Source organism: Balaenoptera physalus, assembly GCF_965194825.1.
Source record: "Balaenoptera physalus genome assembly, chromosome: 20".
NCBI lineage: Eukaryota > Metazoa > Chordata > Mammalia > Artiodactyla > Balaenopteridae > Balaenoptera > Balaenoptera physalus.
The window spans coordinates 21,019,420-21,043,015 of NC_138901.1; the positions used below are offsets into that span (position 1 = coordinate 21,019,420).

The window sequence follows — 23,596 nt, forward strand, 5'->3', positions numbered from 1 at the left end:
GTGCTGCTGTTCTCCTTCCCCTTCTTGGGGGGGACAGAAACAGCATACCCCCTTGCTCCTGCAAAGGTGGCATCAACTGATCAAGCTTTCAAGCACATATTCAGGAAAGCAGGGGCAGTCCCCTCACAGCAGTCTTTAATTGAACAATTAAAAATCTAAGGCAGGGATTTCCCTGGTGGCGCAATGGTTAAGAATCCACCTGCCAACGCAGGGGGACACGGGTTCAAGCCCTGGTCTGGGAAGATCCCACATGCCGCGGAGCAACTAGGCCCGTGAGCCACAACTACTGAGCCTGTGCTCTAGAGCCCGAGAGCCACACTACTGAGCCCACCTGCCACAACTACTGAAGCCCATGTGCCTAGAGTCCGTGCTCCGCAACAAAGAGAAGCCAACGCAACGAGAAGCCCGCGCACCACAACAAACAGTAGCCCCCGCTCGCAGCAACTAGAGAAAGCTTGCGCGCAGCAACGAAGACCCAATGCAGCCAAAAATCAATCAATTAATTAATTAAAAAAAAAAAAACTAAGGCAGCATCATCCAATAGAAATCTAACACAAGCCACATATGTAATCTTAAATTTTCTAGGCGCCATATTAAAAAAGTAAAAAGAAAGAGGTAAAATTAACTTTAATAATACATTTTCTTTAACCTAATATAACCAAAATGTTACCATCTTAACATGCGATCATACAAAAACTATTAATGAGATACTTTACATTCTTCTTTTTGTACTAAGTTTTCTAAACCAGTGTGTGCTTTACACTTATGCCACAGATCTAAAGTATTTCCTTCCTCGGGCTTCCCTGGTGGCGCAGTGGTTGAGAATCTGCCTGCCAATGCAGGGGACACGGGTTCGAGCCCTGGTCTGGGAAGATCCCACATGCCGCGGAGCAACTAGGTCCGTGAGCCACAACTACTGAGCCTGCGCGTCTGGAGCCTGTGCTCCGCAATAAGAGAGGCCGCGACAGTGAGAGACCCGCGCACTGCGATGAAGAGTGGCCCCCGCTCGCCGCAACTAAAGAAAGCCCTTGCACAGAAACGAAGACCCAACACAGCTAAAAATAATAAATAAATAATAAATTTATAAATTTATAAAGTATTTCCTTCCTCAAGTACCAAGGGCTTAAGTTCCACTGGTGAAAAAGTTCAGTAAAGCAAAGAGATGAGAATGTCAGAATGAGGTATTTGCCCCAGTAAGGCCAATATGTTTCCATAAATAAACTAAATCTTCCAACAACATTAGAGGGGAATAAGTTAAGTTTCCTAGGCGCTTGGGATTTTTTTTAACAATGTCTTAGGCACCTCCCGAGCATTTTCAGCTACCACTCCTTTGCAGTCGCACCCCCAGCCCCCCATCTCCACCCCCAAGATTAACCTGCCACAGGACCGATGCGATGCTACCTGGGCAGTGATACATGTACGCTAAACACTGGTTAATGAAAGCAGTAACTGAAGCGCATGCTACACGCTGAAGCATTGTAACCATGTCGAATTTTACTCTCAACAGGAAATCAAAGGCCTACAACCACTATGGAGAACAGTATGGAGGGCCCTTAAAAAACTAAAAATAGAACTACCATATGATCCAGCAATCCCACTCCTGGGCATACACCTGGAGAAAACCATACTCGACAAGATACATGCACCCCAGTGTTCACTGCAGCACTGTTTACTATAGCCAAGACATGGAAGCAACCTAAATGTCCATCGACAGAGGAATGGATAAAGATGTGGTATATATATATACAATGGAATTACACAGCTATAAAAAAGAATGAAATAGGGCTTCCCTGGTGGCGCAGTGGTTGAGAGTTTGCCTGCCAATGCAGGGGACGCGGGTTCGCGCCCTGGTCTGGGAGGATCCCATATGCCGCGGAGCAACTGGGCCTGTGAGACACAACCACTGAGCCTGCGCGACTGGAGCCTGTGCCCCGCAACAAGAGAGGCCGTGGCGGTGAAAAGCCCGCGCACTGCGACGAAGAGTGGCCCCGCTTGCCACAACTAGAGAAAGCCCTCGCACAGAAACGAAGACCCAACACAGCCAAAAATAAATAAATAAATAAAATGCTGGCTTAACTCCTAGAAAGTTTCATTATTAAAAATAAATAAATAAATAAAATAAAAATATAGTTCTTAAAAAAAAAATGAAATAATGTCATTTGCAGCAACATGGAGGGACCTAGAGATTATCATACTAAGTGAAGCAAGTCAGACAGAGAAAGACAAATATATGCTATCACTCATATGTGTAATCTAATTTTTAAAAATGATACAAATGAACTTATTTACAAAATAGAAACAGACACACAGATTTTGAAAACAAACTTACGGTTACCAAAAGGGAAACGTGGAGGGGAGGGATAAATTAGGAATTTGGGATTAACATACACGCACTACTATATATAAAATAGATAACCAACAAGGACCTACTGTATAGCACAGGGAACTCTACTCAGTATTCTATAATAACCTATATGGGTAAAGAATCTGAAAAAGAATAAATATATGTATAACTGAATCACTTTGCTATACACCTGAAACTAACACAACATTGCAAATCAACTCTACTCCAATAAAATTAAAAAAAAAAAAAAGAAATCAAAGGCCATTAGAACTCTCTTACAATATTCACATTAGGGCCAAGTTAAAAATCTGCCTCAGCCATAAAAAGGAACGAAATTGGGTCATTTGTAGAGACGTGACCTAGAGACTGTCATACAGAGTGAAGTAAATCAGAAAGAGAAAAACAAATATCATATATTAACGCATATTTGTGGAATCTAGAAAAATGGTACAGACGAACCAGTTTGCAAGGTAGAAATAGAGACAAAGATGTAGAGAACAAATATATGGACACCAAGGGGGAAAGGGAGGGTGGGATGAATTGGGAGATTGGGATTAACATATAAACACTAACACGTATAAAACAAGTAACTAATGAGAACCTGCTGTATAGCCCAGGGAACTCTACTTCACTTCGCTGTACAGTAGAAACTAACACAACATTGTAAAACAACCATACTCCAATTAAAAAAAAAAAATCTGCCTCCTAGGCTAAAAGCATCAGGATCTGCCTTGTGTTTCTCAGGACTTGACTTGCATAGACATCTGCGTAATATGCCAATTTATGTAGATTCTACTGCATGTGAATGTATGAAACTCCAGACCCACATAATTCAATACAGTAGTCAGTTAGCCATATGTGGTTACTGAGCACTTGAAATGTGGCTGGTTTCAAACTAAAATACACTGGAAAATATACACTGGAGTTTGAAGACTTCGTACAAAAAAAAAGTAAAATATCTCACTAATACTGAAATGTTAATATTCTAGATATATTGGATTAAATTTTATATATATGTATATATGTTTTACTTATATATGTGTGTGTACATATACATACATATATATATAAATATATATATATCATATATATATTTTTTTGGCCACGCCACACAGCTTGCAGGATATTAGTTCCCTGACCAGGGACTGAACCTGGGCCCCGGCAGTGAAAGTGCCCAGTCCTAACCACTGGACCGCCAGGGAATTCCCCAAATAAAATATATTATTAAGATGAATTCCACCCATCTCTTTTTACTTCTTTTAATGTGGCTATTAGGAACTTTAACATTACATCTGTGACTTGCAATCTATTTTTATTGGACACTACTGCTCTAGATTATGCAACCCAAAAGCCATGTTCTAATAAAGGATTTAAAGAAATAGACACCTACTTTTCATAATAAACTCCTGTGTTATAAATCAATTAAAAAATAGACTAATAAAAAAAATAGACTAATTATTTAATTGCTGATCTTGGATACAAATGTAGAGCCATCACAGTCTGCTCCCTGAAGTTCCAAGTTAAAACCATAAAGCAGCATCACACTATACCTGCTCAATTATGGATTAACAATGTAGTCATGCATGAATATTTGCATTTTCAAACTCATATACCATTAAAAAATTACAAGTTGTTGAAAATTTGCCAATTCGTTTCTAGTCCATTACTCAGAGGGTTTTTGTTGTTTTGGTTTTAGTTAGTTTTAGTAAGTAGTATAATAATCGGGCTATTTCTTAAACCAGAAACCAGCTAACAGTATTTTCCATAAAATTAAGGGACCAAAAATGACTGATGTTATGTTCTACTTCTCAGTCTAATCACGGTAGGTAATACTTAATAGCTATTCTATATTAAAAAAAAAATCATTCTAAATTAAAGCCAAAGAGCAGGTAGTATTTTCAAGGAGAACATGGACAAAGAGTCAGTGATTTCCTTACCAGCTGCTTAGCTACAAACCATACTTAACTAACAGGAGCCACAGGGCAATCAGACCAATTGCTCTTCATAAGAACTCTAGATCCTCAAGAGATCAGAAGTCAAATTGTCTAGGAAAACCATTGCCAGCTGGCTTTGTGGTAATTGTCTTACTGGAAAAAAACTGTTTTTAAGCCCACTTGATTTCACAATCTCAATTCTGGTTTTTCAAATTACAAGTTAATCTGAAGGACTCTACTAAATTCTAACTGAAGTATTTCTTATCTATGGAATAATTCTAAGCCTGACCTAGTAACCACTTTCACTGAACTCCAGAACACAGAGAGCGATTTGCACAACAACGTGAGTGCCCAGCACCATTCTGGGTGCAGAGGAGAGAAGTCAATTCATTCCATACAGTGGCTGGCTTAGGGCAATACATTCTCTTAATTCTCTGCAGGCGTTTACTCAGTTTAAGGTTCGAAGATAGTAAATGTTTAGCAGATAAAGGAAAGGTGAGTGTGATCCTGTTTTCTACAACTGAAAAGAAAAGAACAATAAAAATGAAACAGCAAGTCACCAAAGACTTTCTGGACTTTTCAAAAGAGGAATTTCTCAACCTCTTGGGGATAACTTACTAACAAGAAGTCATAAGGCAAACGACTACTGTTTAACGGGGAACTTATTACTGTAAAGATCACTAAAAAGGTCTGTCCAAGTCACAGTTCTCATTTATACACTTCAATCTAAAGAAACCAAGGGATGTGTTGAGAACCACAAGTCAAGACGACTTACAAAAGGCTTCATTACATCATTCCATAAAACATCTTTTTAAATTAACACCTGTTCTTCACATGCAGGCACCAGTGGATTTACGACAAGGGTGAGTGAGTCAGGGGTGAAAGTGAGGAGAGGGACGAAAACCAGGCATGTACAATAATCCAGAACAGAAAGCAATCTAAAGATAATTTGTGTTCTACCTTGTAATGCGTCCCAAGATTTTTCTTTGGGTGTTAGCCATACTCTATATTAGAAATACCTACATTTAAAATAGAACATATTTATTCATACTTGTATATTATCTGTTGCCTACACTAAGCTCCTCTTTGCCGTCAGGAAAGGCCCAGTGACTAAGGCAACCAAAGTATAAAATAACATAGAAATGGTACTAATTTCTATTGAAACCAGTCCTTTTAAGAAGATGTTTCTGGGACTTCCCTGGTGGTGCAGTGGTTAAGAATCCGCCTACCAATGCATGTGACACGGGTTTGAGCCCTGGTCCGGGAAGATCTCACATGCCACAGAGCAACTAAGCCCGTGAGCCACAACTACTGAGCCCGTGTGCCACAACTACTGAAGCCCGCGCGCCTAGAGCCCGTGCTCTGCAACAAGAGAAGCCACCACGATGAGAAGCCTGCACACTGCAACAAAGAGTAGCCCCTGCTCGCCGCAACTAGAGAAAGCCCGCAAGCTGCAACGAAGACCCAACGCAGCCAAAAATTAAATAAATAAAATAAATTAAAAAAAAAAAAAAAAAAAAAGAATCCACGCTTCCACTGCAGGGGGCACGGGTTCGATCCCTGGTCGGGGAACTAAGATCCCACATGCTTCATGGTGTGGCCTAAGAAAAAAAAAAAAGTAATAATGTTCACTGTGGAAAATTTGGAGAAATACAAAAACAAAAACCAAAAGATAAAATCACCCATATCCTATCATCATACTATCTAGAACTACAATTGACATGTTGGACATGTTGATATAATTCCTCTTAATCTATCTCAGGGTATGTATATATATTTTTTATTTCTTTCTGAAAGTTAAGATCATAGGATTTTTACAGCTTTCTATTCTCTTTTAACTCTTATTTTATAGTAAACATGTTCTATACAACTGGATTTCTGTTTAAAGCCCACAGAACAACTATTTGGTTTCTATTAGTGTTTTCAATATAATCCTGAAAATTCCATTAAGGGTCACAGAATTTATTTATAATTATAAGCTCCAATTTTTTGTTCTCGCCATACCACATTCCAAAAATAATATGCGGTAGCTGCAAACTCCTTAAAGTAAATTAGGGAGGAGGAAAAAAGTGAGAAAAACTAAAAGGCAATTAATGCTAGACAAAGACACTCAATCTTCATGACATTTTCACTGTTGGATTAAAGGTGTAACGAATGACAGGGAGTCCACACTTAAATATTATAGCTTAACTATTTCACCATTGATAATTACACTAGACATTAAGACTTTGGAATTTCAAATTTAAAAAGATAATTCGAAATAAGTACACTTGTATAGTAAATATATAATTCCCTTGCTTACAAATCCAAATAGTTCCTTTGTAAAGTTTAAGACTAGATGTTTGCCTTTAACAATAAGAAGTCTTTGCAGAGATCTAGTTTTGATTTCCTAAAAAGACAAAATATTAACACTTGAGTACCCAATTTGAACTAACCTCACTGTAATATTCAAATATATTCAATTACAAATAATAGGATTTGCTTTAAAGTCAGAAACCAACACTTCTTTGCAAAAAATGGACATTGAGATATAAGAGAACTTGAATTATAGTTCCCTACTAAGGTGGCAAAATTGAATACAAGAAAGAAGTACTAAATTACTGGGGAGCAGAGCTCGGAGAAGTAAGCGAAAGAACAGTTTTAATGATACTCTGGAGCGCATTCAACCCCCCAAATTCTACTATCCCTCATTCTTCTTATCTCACTTTAATTCTTGGAAAAGTTCAAGCATCTTGTGCTGAGCACGTGATTTTTTCCATTCCGAATCCTGACATGTGTAAAGTCTTATCACTAGCACTACTTTTGTATAGTTATCTAATTTAAATCCAGGAACACAGAGAATAAAATGTATCAGGTTTACAGTTAAGTGTAAGAGGTGGAGACTACCAGGAATGCTAACAGCAGAAAGGAAGGAAAACCTAGTGCCTTGATCCATGAAGGACACTCAGGATGTTAAAAACAAAACCAAAAGCACTACCCAAAATCTAGTGCTCACGCAGCTACCTCTGAGAAAAAGATTCTGAAAACTATGAATTGCCAAGGCCTCTTATTTCAAATCTAATAGCGTTATGGAATTAAAAAACAAAAACAAAAATGGACATATTCTCCAAACTTCATTTGCGATAGGCAGCATATTTGATCACAAATATTTCAGATTAAAAGAACAAGAGCATAACAAACATAATTCCCTCTAAACTGAAAGTAACACAACTAGATGTGCTTTGTCAATTACTGAGTACAAAGTTTATGGTTAAAGTTGCCTGAGAACAGGTCTGAGCTCCAGAAAAAGACCACAAAACAAACCAAATTTGAGCATCATGTGGCCCCCCACTTTGTCACACGTCCCCTCCGCCAACCAGACACGCTCCTCTGAAGCGGTGTGGTGTAAAGCCAAGGACCGAGAGACTTGACCTTGCATGGGCCTGGGTGCAAGCCCTGCCTACCATTTATCAGCTGTTTGTTTGGGAGATATTACTTGACTACATAACAGGCTTCTCCTTTAGTAAAATGGGGAAGTATCCCTCTTTTGAAGGATTGTTATATAGGTTTTAAAAAAATAACAGATGTACAGCATCCCTCCTATATGTGCTGGGTACACCTCATTCCCATATTGTTCCTTCCCCTCATGGCATCCCTTTCATCAGCATTTCTTATGCTAAATCCATTTCCTCAATGCCCTGGGAAACATAGATTAAATAATCGGATTAGTCCTGTTAAATGATAAAGTCAGCTTTCCCTGCTTACATGCATTTTAATGGGTCTTTGTAACATCCTGAGGGAGGAGTTAGCAATACTGTGATTTGGTGTGAGTGAAGGGGAGAGAGGGTTGGGTGGTGCCCTGATCAAATATCTCTACCCATAGTTCACCTAAGGATAGCTCCAGGTCCTAAAAGCCTAAAGGTGAAAACACCAAGTGATATCCAAATGAACGAAAAAGATGAAAAATAAGAATCTTGGTTTAAGAGCAGTCCAAAGAACTAATGGTTATTGCTAATATTTATACAGCACTTACTATGTGCAAGGCACTCTTTTAAGTACTTGACATAATTATTTATTCATTTCATCTTCACGACAACCCTATGAGACAGACACTATTTTTATACCCATTTTACAGAGGAGGAAAATGAGGCACAGAATTTTAAGTGATTCACCCAAGGTCAGACAGGTAGTAAAGGCATGAAGCTGGAATCCTAACCCAAATAAGTCCGTTTTCAGAATTCCTGCTCTTAACCTCTACGCTACAGTGGGAGTTTTCATTGATTTTAAGTAACGCATGAGTCAACCATAATACCAAGTCAGTGTGATCTAATGATATTTTAACAGACATACGTAGCATTTGGATGAAAGGGTCTATTAGTCCAGCTTAACTGGCCCACACCTAGTGATATTCTAATTGTATCACAATTTAAATGGTGCATTAAAAAACAAACACATTCAGGGAGGGGCAGTCAGGGTGTGAGGAGTCCAAGAACTTGAACGTTTTGCCCAGGAAGATGACTTGGGGAGCAGGAAGTGAGGTTAGGAGAGAAAAATATAAATTACGGAAGAGTGGCTTTTCAGATACTTGGAGATCTGAAAGGGTAAATCACTCCAGAATCAGGATCTGTTTTCCCACAACATCTACTCCTTGATTCTGGCCTCTGTATGCAGAGGTTCTCAACCCTGGCTGCAGATCAGAATTACAAGGGCAGATTTTTTTTTTTAAATAAAATAGAGATGCCCGGGAACCAAACCAGATGCCAAATGGGAATACTGCTGAGGGTGGGAACCAGGTTTCAATACTTAAAAGCTCTTCAGACAATGCTAAGGTGTGGCCAGACTGAGAACCTTGGAACAAGAGCAGAGATCAGGTCTCACCCAGGATGCACATCACAATCACCTGAGGGGCAGTGAGATGCTGGAGGCTGGTCCTTACTCTACATGTACTGAATAATCATCCCCAAGGATGGGGTCCAGGCAGTTGTAATGAAGCAGAGCCCTGTGGAGACTGCATCAGGAAACTATGGCATGAGATGAGGCTGGAGAAGGCTCTGGTGTAAGCCGCAAGAAGAAACAGGAACTCTCGCCCAAGGGTAATGGGGAGATCTGTAGAGTTTTAAGCAGACAAGTGACAAGTCTGTAAGCAGATAGGTAAGGGGGTCCCTGCAGAAAGTGAACCAGGAATGGCTTTCTCAACATAAGAGAAGCCATTTTGGCCTAAGCCATTTTGTGATCTACGCCTGGCTGCAATGCTTGCCCTTGAACAGGTCTCAGTAATTAATGATCTTAAGAGAACACAGGAGTGCACCAACAGAGAAAAGGCAGTCAAACAACAGCGAAGTAATAAAGCAAAGTCCTAGTTCCTCCTCAAGAGATATACATGATAATATATCTTTGAGTTCTGCAGGAACTAAGGCCCCCATCCAGGTGAAGGATAGAACAATGATGTTGACCCTCTTGACTTCAATCAACTAAAGCTGGGACTCTGTAGACCTTTGCCCTAATTCTATGCTGAATTCCCCTCTGCCCAAGCCCCTTCATGAATATGCGTGTACCCTTAGCTTAAAACTTCCCCGATTTTGCTGTTCAGGGAGACACTGCTTTGGGAAAGATCCCGATGTTCTCCTTACCTGGACCTGAGCACTGTGACTCCGTAACTTGCACTTGTAACCTCTATGCCAGATTGCCAGCCTGAGGACAGGAAGAGCCTGGGCTTTTGATCACCAGTGTGTCCTCCCCTTCACCCCCCCAGCATCCAGCAGGATGCCCAGCTCTTAACAGATACTCAAAAAAACATATGGAATGAATAAACCACTGGTATGAATTACAGCTACATTGACCGCACCAGATTCTCCCAGGCAAGGACGCTGTGTCCAGTAAGAAGTATTCTGAGGAGCAGACCAACTCTTTCAGTTTTGCTGTTTCAAAAACTCAAGGATGACCCTTCAGTGACCTTTCAATAAGAGTAAAACCACAGCAACTCTCCCAGTTCAAAAACATACACCAGGACTTCCCTGGTGGCGCAGTGGTTAAGAATCTGCCTGCCAGTGCAGGGGACATGGGTTCGAGGCCTGGTCCGGGAAGATCCCACATGCCGCAGAGCAATGAAGCCCGTGCGCCACAACTACTGAGCCTGCACTCTAGAGTCCGCGAGCCACAACTACTGAGCCCACGTGCCACAACTACTGAAGCCCGTGCGCCTAGAGCCCGTGCTCCGCAACAAGAGAAGCCATTGCGATGAGAAGCCCGCGCACCGCAACAAAGGGTGGCCCCCACTCACAGCAACTAGAGAAAGCCTGCGCACAGCAATGAAGACCCAACACAACCAAAAATAAATAAATAAATAAATAAATTTTTAAAAATAAATAAATAAAAATTAAAAAAAAAAACAACAACCATACACCAGCTTCATATTGTCCCACCCAAAATCTTCACCCCCGGCTAAGGCTCCCCAACTCCTCAGCCAACTTTGGCCCCTCCAGCTCCTCTCTCCAGCCTCAAGATGGTTTTCAAAATGTCAAGTCAACTCATCTCCCCCCAGCCCTCGCCTCCAGCCCCCACAGACTTTGTTCCTTTCTCAGAGATGCTCTTGCCTAAAATGTTTTTCCCCTTGGTGGTGTTATATGTCCCTTTCTTGTCTCCGCTGGAGAGGCATTCCCTAACCCTACCCATAGTCCAATCACTGCTTCCACTTGGAATGCCCACAGTACTTAGGTATGTGGCTGAGGCTTTTTTTTTTGTTTTGAGTCCATCTCCTCCATCTGACCCTCACATATCATTCTGATATCAAATTTAAGACACCAAATGAGTATTTCCTTTATAGCTTCCTTTACTCACACATATAAACACCACCTCCACTGCAAAAGTTCCTACTGAACACTCACCGATGGCTACAATACTGAAAAGTATGGCACCAATATGCAACCGCATCTAGGAAAACAAGATTAGCTCTACCCTGTATGATTGGTTACCTAGAACTTGGAGGTTTTTCTAGAGAGAAGCAAAGCATCCTTCCAATGAGCTCTGAATGCTGAGGGACTCACCCTCCCAGGAATCAGAGGCAAGCCACCAACTTTTACAAACAGCAGTTTAGCCTTGGAGAAGCAACTGTTAAGTTGGGCAAGCAAACCATCACGTCAAAATTTCCAGGCTTGAAGGCAACAAAGGGAGGAGAAGGGCAAGTTGCTGGGGAAAAAAGCCGGTAGGTACTGTTATCTTTGGTCAAAGCCCAAATAAAAGAGTCAAAAAGCATCCATTGATCTAGGATGCTATGTAAGTTAGTAATAAATTCTTTTAAGACAGACAAATAAAGTGGAGAAAGGGAACTTAAATTTCTGAATCTCAGTTTCACAGACCCACAATATAGTTCAACACTTACTGAAGAGAAGGAAGAACCTTTTCTTGAATTTATTCAGGTCACTTTCCCTGTAAGAGATATTAAGGTAATCCTGGTCACTTAGCATGGAGCACCATATAACTGGGGCTGAGAATCCACATCCACGGATCCTGTGTTAGAACGCCTTCCTTCAAAGTAACTGTGGTTTGGGGGCAGAACCTCAAATTCAAAGGGCATTTGTGGTGGTTGCCACACACATCAGAATGCCCCCAATTCTCCGATACTACTCCTGCTGAGAGAAGGGGTCTTTGTTCCCTGTCCTTGAATCTAGCTAAGCCCACGACTGCTCCAACCAACAGAAGTATTGATATGCAACTATAAAGGCCTGATTCTCTCAGAAAGCTCATTTTCCAGAACCCAACCAACATCCTGTGAGAAACCCAAGGCCAGAGAGGTCACACAGAGGCAGTTGGTGTACAGTCCCAGCTGAGATCAGCCTTTGATTCATCCCGGCCCAGGCATCAGATATGTGAGTGAAGCAGCCTCCCGATGATAACTGCCCCCAGATGTTCAAGTCTTCCCAGCTGAGGCCTCAGACGTTGCGGAGCAAAGACAAGCCATCCCTGCCGTGCTATCCAAATCCCTGCCCAGAGAATCTGTCAGCACAATAAAATGGTTGCTGCTTTATGCTACTAAATTTCAGTTGGTTTATGGCACTTGGTGACTAGAACATTTTTACTAACATAGTGATGGAATACCATCTTGATAGAGTCCAACTTCCGTGAGAAAGGAATTTGGAGTTTTAAAGGGGAAGGCTTCGCTGTTAAAACTATTTCACTAGTTAATCTCTTCTTTCCTCTATGCACTCATTTTCTAAATGATTCATCCAGGCGCACTCCTTCAAAATAACATCTGACAATCCCCAAATTTACATCTCCAGCCGTAGCCTTTCCCATGAACTCGAGTCCTGTATCTCACTGCCTTACTCAATATCTCCACTTGGGTGTCTAACAAGCATCCCAAATTTAATGTACCCCAAACTAACCCTTTCATTAAAAACCTCTCCCTGGACTTCCCTGGTGGCGCAGTGGTTAAGAATCCACCTGCCAATGCAGGAGACACGGGTTCGATCCCTGGTCCGGGAAGATCTCACATGCCACGGAGCAACTAAGCCCGTGAGCCACAACTACTGAGCCTGCGCTCTAGAGCCCGTGAGCCACAACTACTGAAGCCTAGAGCCCGTGCTCCACAACAAGAGAAGCCACCACAATGAGAAGCCTGCGCACCGCAACTAGAGAAAGCCTGCGTGCAGCAAAGAAGACCCAACACAGCCAAAAATAAATAAAAAAAAAAACCTCTCCCAGCCAACTTCCCCTCCAATCTTCCCCATTTTAGCAAATGACACCTCCACTCTTGCATGTGCTCACACTAAAAACCTTTAATATAAGCCTTGACTCCTCTTCCTCCTTCTCCTCTATCTCCTCCTTCCCTGCCTCCTCCTCCTCCTCCTTCTCTCTGCTTCTCTCCCCACAACATCCAATCCATTAACAAATCCTGTGGACTCTACCTTCAAAACATATCTAGAACGTGAGAAATTCTCACTACCTCCACTGTGACAATCTTAATCCAAGTCACCATCAGCTCTTACCTAAACTACTGTACAAACTCCTAACCGATGCTTGATGCTCTCACTCCTGTCCCTCTACAGTCTATTCTCCACATTATAGATCTTTTCAAAATATAAGTCAGATCATTTCATTCCTCTGCTCAAAACCCACTCAGAAGAAGATCCAAACTCCCACCATGGCCCAGCAGACAGTCAGTCCATTTTGCCCTGGATGCCTCTCTGACCTCTCCCACTGCTCACGCTCCTTTGCTCACACCTCTCTCCTTTCTGCTTCTGGAACACACCACACCCATTTCTGCCCTAGGCCTTTTGTACCTTCTTCTCTCTCCTGGAAAGCTCTTCCCCTGGACAGCTACCTGGCTCGCTCCCTCACTTCATTCAGGTCTCTGTACAAATGTCCCTTGACACCACTATCTAAAACAGCACATCTACCCCTGCGGAATTTTTCTTCACGTACTCATCACCATCCAATACACCATAGATTTCTTTTTTGTTTCTCTCCTCCATCACCACCTGCTAGGGATGTGAGCTCCATGAGAACAGACTTTCTTCTGTTCACTGCTACTTCCCCAGTACCTAGAGGATGCTCAAATAATTGTTGAATAAAGGTATGAAAATTGGGGCTTCCCTGGTGGCGCAGTGGTTGAGAGTCTGCCTGCCAATGCAGGGAACACGGGTTCGAGCCCTGGTCTGGGAGGATCCCACATGCCGCGGAGCGACTGGGCCCGTGAGCCACAATTACTGAGCCTGCGCATCTGGAGCCTGTGCTCCGCAACAAGAGGCCGCGATAGTGAGAGGCCTGCACACCGCGATGAAGAGTGGCCCCCACTTGCCACAACTGGAGAAAGCCCTCGCACAGAAACGAAGACCCAACAGACATAAAAAAAAAAAAAAGGTATGAAAATTAACAAGTTAAAAAAATCTGTAACATACTTTTAGCGCAAAGACTGAAATACCTTAAGCAGCTAATTAACTTCACATAATGGCATAAGCTAGTCTTCCTTAAGCATGAGCTAATAGGTACAATAATTCATAAAAATTTTCTGTAAGTGACAAAGCAAATATGTACAGTTTCCCAACAGAAGAATTTATATGAAAATGTAAGCATCACAAAAATTCTTGTTTACTCTAAGGCTTTTCCTATCAAGCTAAACTGTTACACAGTAGAGTTGTTACTCCTTAGATCGCAATAATGAGACTTCAGCTCCCTGCCGCCATCTAAAAGGGGACATTACATGACATGAGCCTGTTGGTAGTACTGGAGAACCGAAGAAATTATATAACTAAATACTGACATATAGACACTGAAATGAGATATCTCATAAAACCACACGGATGAGTAAGTTTATTTTGAGATATTCCCAAAGTGAAAGGTCTAAGACCCAACCTAGAATCAATAGTAAATCTCTTTACACAGGAAATCTATTGCCTGCTTTTCAATGCTGTACCCTCAAGACACTTGGGCTCCAACTCAATAACAAAAAGCATATAGTGGGCTTCCCTGGTGGCGCAGTGGTTAAGAATCCACCTGCCAATGCAGGGGACACGGGTTTGAGCCTTGGTCTGGGAAGATCCCACATGCCGCGGAGCAACTAAGCCTGTGTGCCACAACTACTGAGCCTGCACTCTAGAGCCCGTGAGCTACAACTACTGAAGTCTGCGTGCCTAGAGCCCGTGCTCCGCAACAAGAGAAGCCACCACAATGAGAAGCCCGCTCACCGCAACAAAGAGTAGCCCCCGCTCACTGCAATTAGAGAAAGCCTGCGCGCAGCAACGAAGACCCAATGCAGCCAAAAAAAAAAAAAAAAAAAAAAAGCATATAGTTGTTGTTATTGTTGCTGTTGTTTAAGAGCTCTTAAAATATATAAAATCCAACCTCTTCACTTCACAGGCATGGAAATAGACCACTGACACGACCATTGGGAACAACATCCAATAATCAGTCTCCTGACTTAGTCTAGTGTTCTTTCCACCACAAAATAGGGCAAGGTCAAGCCTTCAATTTTACAACTAGAAAAATACGGCTAGAACAGTGGGGAAAAAGTCTGATTACAAAGAGAAAATCTTCTATCCAGGCAGAAAAAAAGGGTCACAGTTGCTATTCTTCCGAAGAATATGTTGGGGTCTGAAAAAAAAAGTTTATCACATAACTGTGACCTCAGTAGACAAAAATGCACAGAAACAAAATGTATGATTTTCTCAGAGGTTTTATTTTATTTTCTTCCTCAGTTTTATTGAGCTATAATTGACATATAACATTGTATTAGTTTTAGGTATACAACACAGTGATTTGAAATATGTGCATATTGTGGAATGCTTACCACAGTAAGTTTAGTTAACATCCGTCACTTCACAAAGTTAGTTTTTTTTTCTTGTGATGAGAACTTTTAAGATCTACTCTCTTCACAACTTTCAAACATACAAGGGAGTTCCCTGGTGGCCTAGTGGTTAGGATTCCGGGCTTTCACTGCTGTGGCGCGGGTTCAATCCTTGGTCAGGGAACTGAGATCCCGCATAGCTGTTCAGTGCAGCCAAAATTAAAAACAAAACAAAACAAAACAAAAAAATGAACAAACTAACAAAAACCATACAATACAGTGTGGTTAAGTATGGTCATCATGCTATACACTACATCTCCACCTCAGAGGCTTTCTAGCCAACTTGTGACATTTAGAAGGCCACATGTAGAGGTGTCACTGGTTCACTGAACATTTGAGTGCCTCTTTCCCAGGTGCTTTGCTAAGCCCCAAGGAACACAGAATTGGAGAATTCATAGTCTCTCTGCCAGAGTGAGAGGAATGCGCAAGTCCAGGGTGTACTCCTGGAACATAACTCCAAAATAACAAGGTGAATGGTGTTCCTGGGACTTGTCCAAACTGGTCCCTCCTGTCAAGGAGGATACAGTTTTGAAAGAAAGGCAGACAAATAACAAGGTAATTACATGGAAATGGAATGGTGCTATACTTTACAAGGTACGCTGGCTTTCCAAGGTACAGTAGCTCTGCAGGAGAGCTGGTAACGCTAGAGAGGAAGGGGTAGCCAGTCCAAGCAGCGGGACCAGCATGTGCAAACACAGGGTGCTCAAGAGGACATGGCACAGATCTTCTGGTTAAACATGACCCACAGGCCTTCTAAAGTGACAGTAAAGCAGGGGCAATGGGTACAAACCCACAAGGACAAAGAATGGGAAATGAGATGACAGTGGACAAAAGATGTCAATAAAATTCTGGAATCCAGAAAGCAGAGTGATGGTAACTGCCTAGCACTGCTGAGAAAACTGAACACTAAGTGTATGCTGTATAACCCTGAAAAAGCTCAGAGTTGGAGGTGGTAGGTATGGTTGAAAGGAGGGATAAGAAGTTTGGCTAAAAACAGGAGAATTGGTTGAAAAATCTGTATAAAAAGCATTTAGATCCTCCAGATAACTACCTTTCTCCGAACCCAGCAGAAGACAGAAAGAATACTTATTGTCTGGAGAAAGTCAAGTCCAGGCTTGAGGACACCAGGCACAGCTGAGGGCAAGAGAGTCACTGAACTAAAACAACAGAGATTAGGTGAGAAGCTCCCAGAACCCTGGCAAACAGGGCCTCACCCAATCACCCCACAGGGAAGCCCAACAAGCAAATATGACCATTCAACTTTAACTAAGAACTACTAGACTTCTGAAGAAAACCTCCAACATGAGAGAGAGAGATGAACAAAAGAAAAGAGGAATTCAGGAATCAGAAAACACTAGGCGTATACAAAAATTTCACAAAACTATAAATAATATCCTCAAAGAGACAAATTATATATGTCTCAGGAATAGGATAAAAATGAAGATGAAAATGGCAACTGAGAAAGGACTCTTGAAATTGAGAGTAACACCCAGAGTGTAAAACTAAATAGATGGGTTGAAAGAGCCAAGGAAACCTCCTTGAATATAATCCACAACAAAAAAGATGGAAAATAGAAGCAGAGGGGAAACAAAACAAAACACAACTCAGATGATCTGTCCAAAAGATCCAATATCTGACCAAGAGGATTCACAGAAAAAGAGAAGGGGAAAATGGTAAAGTGGGAATTATCAAAGAAATAATAAGAATTTCCCTTTCCAGATTGAAAGGGACCCATCTAGAACCCAATCCAATGAATGAAAATAAACCCGCATGAAGGCACATTCTGTGAAATTTCAGAACAGTGGGAATGAAGAAGTCATACAAACTTCCAGAGAAAAGAACCAGGTCTCTTGGAGAGGATCAGAAATCAGAACAGCATCAAACTTTCAACACAGGGACTTCCCTGGTGGCACAGTGGTTAAGAATCCGCCTGCCAATGCAGGGAACTCAGGTTCGAGCCCTGGTCCCGGAAGATCCCACATGCCACGGAGCAGCTAGGCCCGTGTACCACAACTACTGAGCCTGCGTTCTACAGCCCACGAGCCACAACTACTGAGCCCATGTGCCACAACTGAAGCCCGTGCGCCTAGAGCCCGTGCTCCACAACAAGACAAGCCACTGCAATGAGAAGCCCGCGAACCACAACAAAGAGTAGCCCCCACTCGCCGCAACTAGAGAAAGCCCACACCCAGCAACGAAGACCCAACACAGCCAAAAAAAAAAAAAAAAACTTTCAACACAGACACTGAAAGATTCAAAGCCAACTGAGCCAACAATGCCTTCGAAATGATGAACAAATGATTTAGTGCCCACCCAAACGATCATTCAAGTGTGAAGAAAGAATAAAGAGATTTCAGATGCTCAAAAGAAAATTTACTTCCCAGGCACCTTTTCCTGATAGCGTGTTACTAGAATTTGTGGTTCAGCAATGAAGCAATCAAGCCAGAAAGAGGAAGATGCGAGATCTAGGAAAAAGGGAATCTGACATAGGAAAGTAATAAAAGGAGACCCAGATTGCAGCAGGACGATGGGGTGAGAGGGATGCCAAGAAAATGATGAATAGATTGTCAATGTGTGTAAATATCTGAAGTAAACTGCCAGGCATTTGAGAGAACTGCTGGAACATTTGGGGAAAGTTAGCAATAGGTATAAGAAAACTAAATCAATTTTTAAGATAAAAACATTAACTCCAGAAAAAACAAATATTTGCATGAGAAAGGAAATGTAATCATAGTACACTAATTGGCTTATCAGTGAACAATACTTATTTAGTCAAAATAAAATGCATGATTTAGTGGTTTAGCTAAAGTGGTTTAAAGATTATGATGATAAAAAAATAAAAAATAAAAATCATGATTTCATTGTGAGGTATGGGAAGGAAGAGCGGTGGTGAAAGAAAACCTTCACCAATGGTAATAGGAAGTTAAAAGGTGTCTAAGATTTGATATTTCAAAAGTAGCAGCGTATCAGGGGATGGGGAGATAAACTGGGAGATTGGGACTGACATATACACACTACTATATACAAAACAGATAACTAAAAAGAACCTGCTGTAGAGTACAGGGAACTCAACACTCTGTAATGGCCCATATGGGAAAAGAATCTAAAAAAGAGTGGATATATGTACATGTACAACTGAGTCACTTTGCTGTACATCTGAAACATAACATTGTAAATCAACTATACTCCAATAAAAAATTTTTTAAAATACCAGCATAAGCTTATTACCTAGAAGCATAGAAGTAAATACCACCCCCCCCAAAAAGCTAAATGCTTTCAAAGCAGCTGTCTCTGGGAAGCAATACTTGGAAATGAGAATGGATGGGACAGAAGACTATTGTTTTCAATGTAAGTCTTTCAGTACTCTTCGATTTCTAAATTATTTGTATGCATTACTCTGGATAAAAATTTAAACTGTGTTTTAAAGTGAAATGCTTAGTACCAAAATAAAATAAAATTGATGCAACATCATTTTATTTTCTCTCAGAAGGAGTCTACTTACTCGAATCACTGACCCATTCATTCGTTCATTCATTTAAAAAAAAAAATACAAAAACCCTTCAGTAGTATAGAGGTACAGAGTGGTGAACAGGACAGATAGGTCTCTTCCCTCCTAGAGATGGAGGAAGACAGACAAGTAAATGAGGATGATAATTATCACTTGTGATAAGAGCAGTAAAGATGTAGGATACTGAGTGACTGGGGTCATACTTCAGATATGGCATCTGGAAGGATGTAAGCTATTTGTTCTGACTCCTAAAGGAAAAGGGACCTTATTATGTTAAAAATCTCTGATTGGAGTTTCCAGGACCAAAGAGAGTGTAAATTCAAATCTTAAAATGGACAGGCTTATGCTTAGGAATTCTTTTAGACTTGGCCGACTCCTTACCAAGAGCAAGACCCTGTCTGCTGCCTAGAGGGGCTGTCAATCTAAAAATCTTTAGCAATGGGGATAGGGAAATGCCCCCCACACCCACACCCATCATAGGCTGACTTCTCCCTTATTTTGGTGCGATTCCGTTTGATTTTTGCCTCTGAAGATTTCCCTAATTTCCTGGAGAGCTCAGTGTATCCAACATTTCTTGGTGTTTTGCACGGGAGGTTTTCAGGGTATCTAGTCTACCATAGAGCAGGACCAGAAGTCAGGACGAGACAAGTAAAGGAATTTAAGAAAACTTTAGAGGTAGAACCAGCAGCAGGACTTGCTGATGATTTGAAGAGAAGCAGAGGTATGAGAGAAAGGGGGAATTAAGGCTATTCCTAGGTTTTTGGCTTGTACCATGGGCTAGGTGGTGATGCCATTTACTTAGATGGGAAAAGCTGAGTGGGAAGAAGGGCACAAGCTTGTGGTCAGAAAGCTTAAGAGTTATGTTTCTTGGGGAGAGGTTTAAATTAGGAGTATGGGATTAACAGACATACACCACTATATATAAAATAAACAACAAGGATTTACTTTATAGCACAGGGAACCATATTCAATATCTTGTAATAACCTATAATAGTAAAGAATCTGAAAAAATTTATATATATATTTAACTGAATCACTTTGCTGTACACCTGAAACTAACACAATATTGTAAATCAACTACTTCAATTTTTTTTTTTTTTTTTTTTTTTTTTTTTTTTTGGCTGCACCACGCAGCATGTGCGATCTTAGTTCCCCAACCAGGGATCAAACCTGTGCCCCCTGCACTGGAAGCGTGAAGTCTTAACCACTGGACCGTCAGGGAAGTCCCCAACTACTTCAATTTTTTAAAAAATTGTTATGTTTTGGACAAGATAAACAGGAGATAACTACAACTGTCCAAGGGGAAATGTCAATTAAGCATCAGGACACAGGAATTGGGAGCCTGGAGACACCTGGGTTGGAGATACGCCCTTGGTAGTCAGTCAGTCATCAGGATGGAGATGATAAAGTCAAAGTAATGGATAAGATAACCCAAGGAGAGAATACAGAAAAAGAGGAGAAAAGAGAGCCCCAGACAGAGGCCTGAGGCACTTCAACATTAGTGTTCAGGTAGATGAAACAGGAAAGGCAAGCAGGAAAGACCAGCAAGACTGAAGAAAAACCAGGGGAAATGTTGTCACAGAAGCCAAGAGAAGAGAATGTTTTAAGAAAAAAAAAAAAAAAGATGCTCAGCTGTGTCCAATATCACTAAAAGGGTGAGCAGGATGGTGACAGAGCAGTATCCCTTCAACTTGGTGACCCTCCAACCCACCATTCTTACTCCTTCCTTCAGTTAGGATCTAGCAATACTGCTCCTTGATATTTACCCAAATGAGCTGAAAACTTATGTCTATACAAAAACCTGCACATGAATACTTACAGCAACTTCATTCTTAATTGCCAAAACTTGGAAACAATCAAGATGTCCTTCGACAGGTGAATGGATAAACAAACCGTGGTACATACAGACAATGGAGTATTATTCAGCAATAAAAAGAAATGCACTATCAAGCCTTGAAAAGACATGGGGAATCTGAATGAATGTTACCAAGTGAAAGAAGGCAATCTGAAATGGCTACATACTGTATGATTCCAACTGTATGACATTCTGGAAAAGATAAAACTATGCAGATATTTAAAAAGATCAGTGGTTGCCAGGGGTTTGGGGGAGGGATGTATAGGTGGAGTACGGGGGATTTGTAGGGCAGTGAAACTATTTTGTGTGATATTGTAATGGTGGATATATGTCATCATACATTTGTCAAAATTCCTAGAATGCAAACAGAGTGAACTCTAATGTTAATAATAATGTGTCGGGCTTCCTTGGTGGTGCAGTGGTTAAGAATCCGCCTGCCATGGGGCTTCCCTGATGGCGCAGTGGTTGGGAATCTGCCTGCCAATGCAGGGGACACGGGTTCGAGCCCTGGTCTGGGAAGATCCCACATGCCGCAGAGCAACTGGGCCCGTGAGCCACAACTACTGAGCCTGCGCATCTGGAGCCTGTGCTCCGCAACAAGAGAGGCCGCGATAGTGAGAGGCCCGCGCACTGCGATGAACAGTGGCCCCTGCTTGCCACAACTAGAGAAAGCCCTCGCACAGAAACAAAGACCCAACACAGCCATAAATAAAATAAATAAATAAAATTTAAAAAAAGAAAAAAAAAAAAGAAAACGCTCCCTATTTAAAAAAAAAAAAGAGAATCCACCTGCCAATGTGGACACGGGTTCAAGCCCTGGTCTGGGAAGATCCCACATGCCGCGGAGCAACTAAGCCCGTGTGCCACAACTACTGAGCCTGCATGCCACAACTACTGAACCCGCGAGCCACAACTACTGAGCCCACGCGCCTAAAGCCCGTGCTCTGCAACAAGAGAAGCCACCACAATGAGAAGCCAGTGCGCCTCGACGAAGAGTAGCCCCCACTCGCTGAAACTAGAGAAAGCCTGAGCGCAGCAATGAAGACCCAACACAGCCAAAAATAAAACAAATAAAATAAAAATTTTTTTTAAAAGTTAATGCCTTTAAAAAATAATAATAATAATAATAATAACGTGTCAATATTGGCTCATCAATGGTAACAAATGTGTCACACTAAGGCAAGATATCAATAATTGGAGAAACTGGGAAGGACAGAGAAGAGGGGGGTATAGGGGGACTCTCTGTACTTTCTGCTCAATTTTTATGTCTCCTAAAACTGCTCTTAAATATATAATCTATTACTTTTTTAAAGTGTATTAATTGAGCTTTATGAAAAATATTTTTAAAAGATAAGTCTGACCCCATAAAGTTTCAATTATATTTAAGAAGGAAGATAAGCTATCTCCCCAATTAGACAAGCTTTTCTATGAAAGACTTATCAAAATGAATAATATACTTGGAAAAATAAGTGACCTCATTGTACATTATAATTTTGCATGATGTGATCACTCTTCAGAGAACAGCTGATCCTATCCATTAGCATCTACACAAGCAAAGTTTACGAAAAAGCCTCAATTACTCATGAAATTATAACCTGACAATGTAAGTGAGGTGGTGGGCATGGCTTAGAAAGAAAAAGAATAAATACTTATAAAGATAATAATTTAGAATTTAGAAACACTATTCCAGTTTAGGTTGGGGCTAGCTTATGATGTAAATTCTAAAAATCACACCCATACAGAACCTGGCCTGAAGCATGAATTCACATTGGATTTTCCAGTCAACCACTCAGCCAAAGAGTACCCTGGGGTCCCAAGATAATATAGCAATTCCAGGGACTTCCCTGGTGGCGCAGTGGTTAAGAATCCGCCTGCCAATACAGGGGACACGGGTTCGAGCCCTGGTCCGGGAAGATCCCCATGCCGCAGAGCAACTAAGCCCGTGTGCCACAACTACTGAGCCTGCACTCTTGAGCCCGTGCTCCGCAGCAAGAGAAGCCACCGCAATGAGAAGCCCACACACCGCGACAAAGAGTAGCCCCCGCTCGCCACAACTAGAGAAAGCCCGCGTGCAGCAACAAAGACCCAACACAGCCATAAATAAATAAATAAATTTATTTTAAACAAAACAATTCCATCAAGTAGGTTGTGATTCCCATTTTACAGATAAGGACAGAAATGTTAAGTGATCACAACAGATAATGAGAGAACCAGAACACAAACTTGGAGTCTTCAAACTCCAGGCTAGTAGAGTCAAATGTTGTGTTTTTAAGTCTTATTTCTGCTGTACGATCTCTGACAAATAAATTTCTCTTTGAATTAGTAATACAAGCAATTACAAGAAGAAAGGATAATGAGAGCTTTACTTACATTACATGTACTGAAGTTAAAGACATGTCTGAAATAGAACACTTCTTATAGAATTTAAAGACAATTCTTTACTAGGATTGTCTTTAGAAGTTAATCCAAGCCTTCAGAAACTGTCTTAAGATGTTCATGGATAGTCTATCAATAAAACCAAACTGAACATTAATCTGGTAAAGTGATGCTTTTGATAGTCATAATCTATTTGATTAATATTCAGGTCCATAAATACTAAGAAGAACAAACAGAATAAAAAGAAATCTCCAAAGCA

At 41.1% G+C, this 23,596-nt stretch overlaps 1 protein-coding gene and 1 long non-coding RNA gene across 5 annotated transcripts in view; one reads left to right on the forward strand and one right to left on the reverse strand.

Moving 5' to 3' along the window:
- STAT3 (signal transducer and activator of transcription 3) overlaps positions 1 to 23,596 on the reverse strand; it is a 65,006-nt gene that overhangs the window by 31,318 nt on the left and 10,092 nt on the right. The window lies entirely within an intron of this gene.
- Positions 1,099 to 23,075, forward strand: LOC309649938. The gene is made up of 2 exons (XR_014257363.1): positions 1,099 to 14,875; positions 17,634 to 23,075. It is a non-coding gene; the product is annotated as an uncharacterized lncRNA (long non-coding RNA).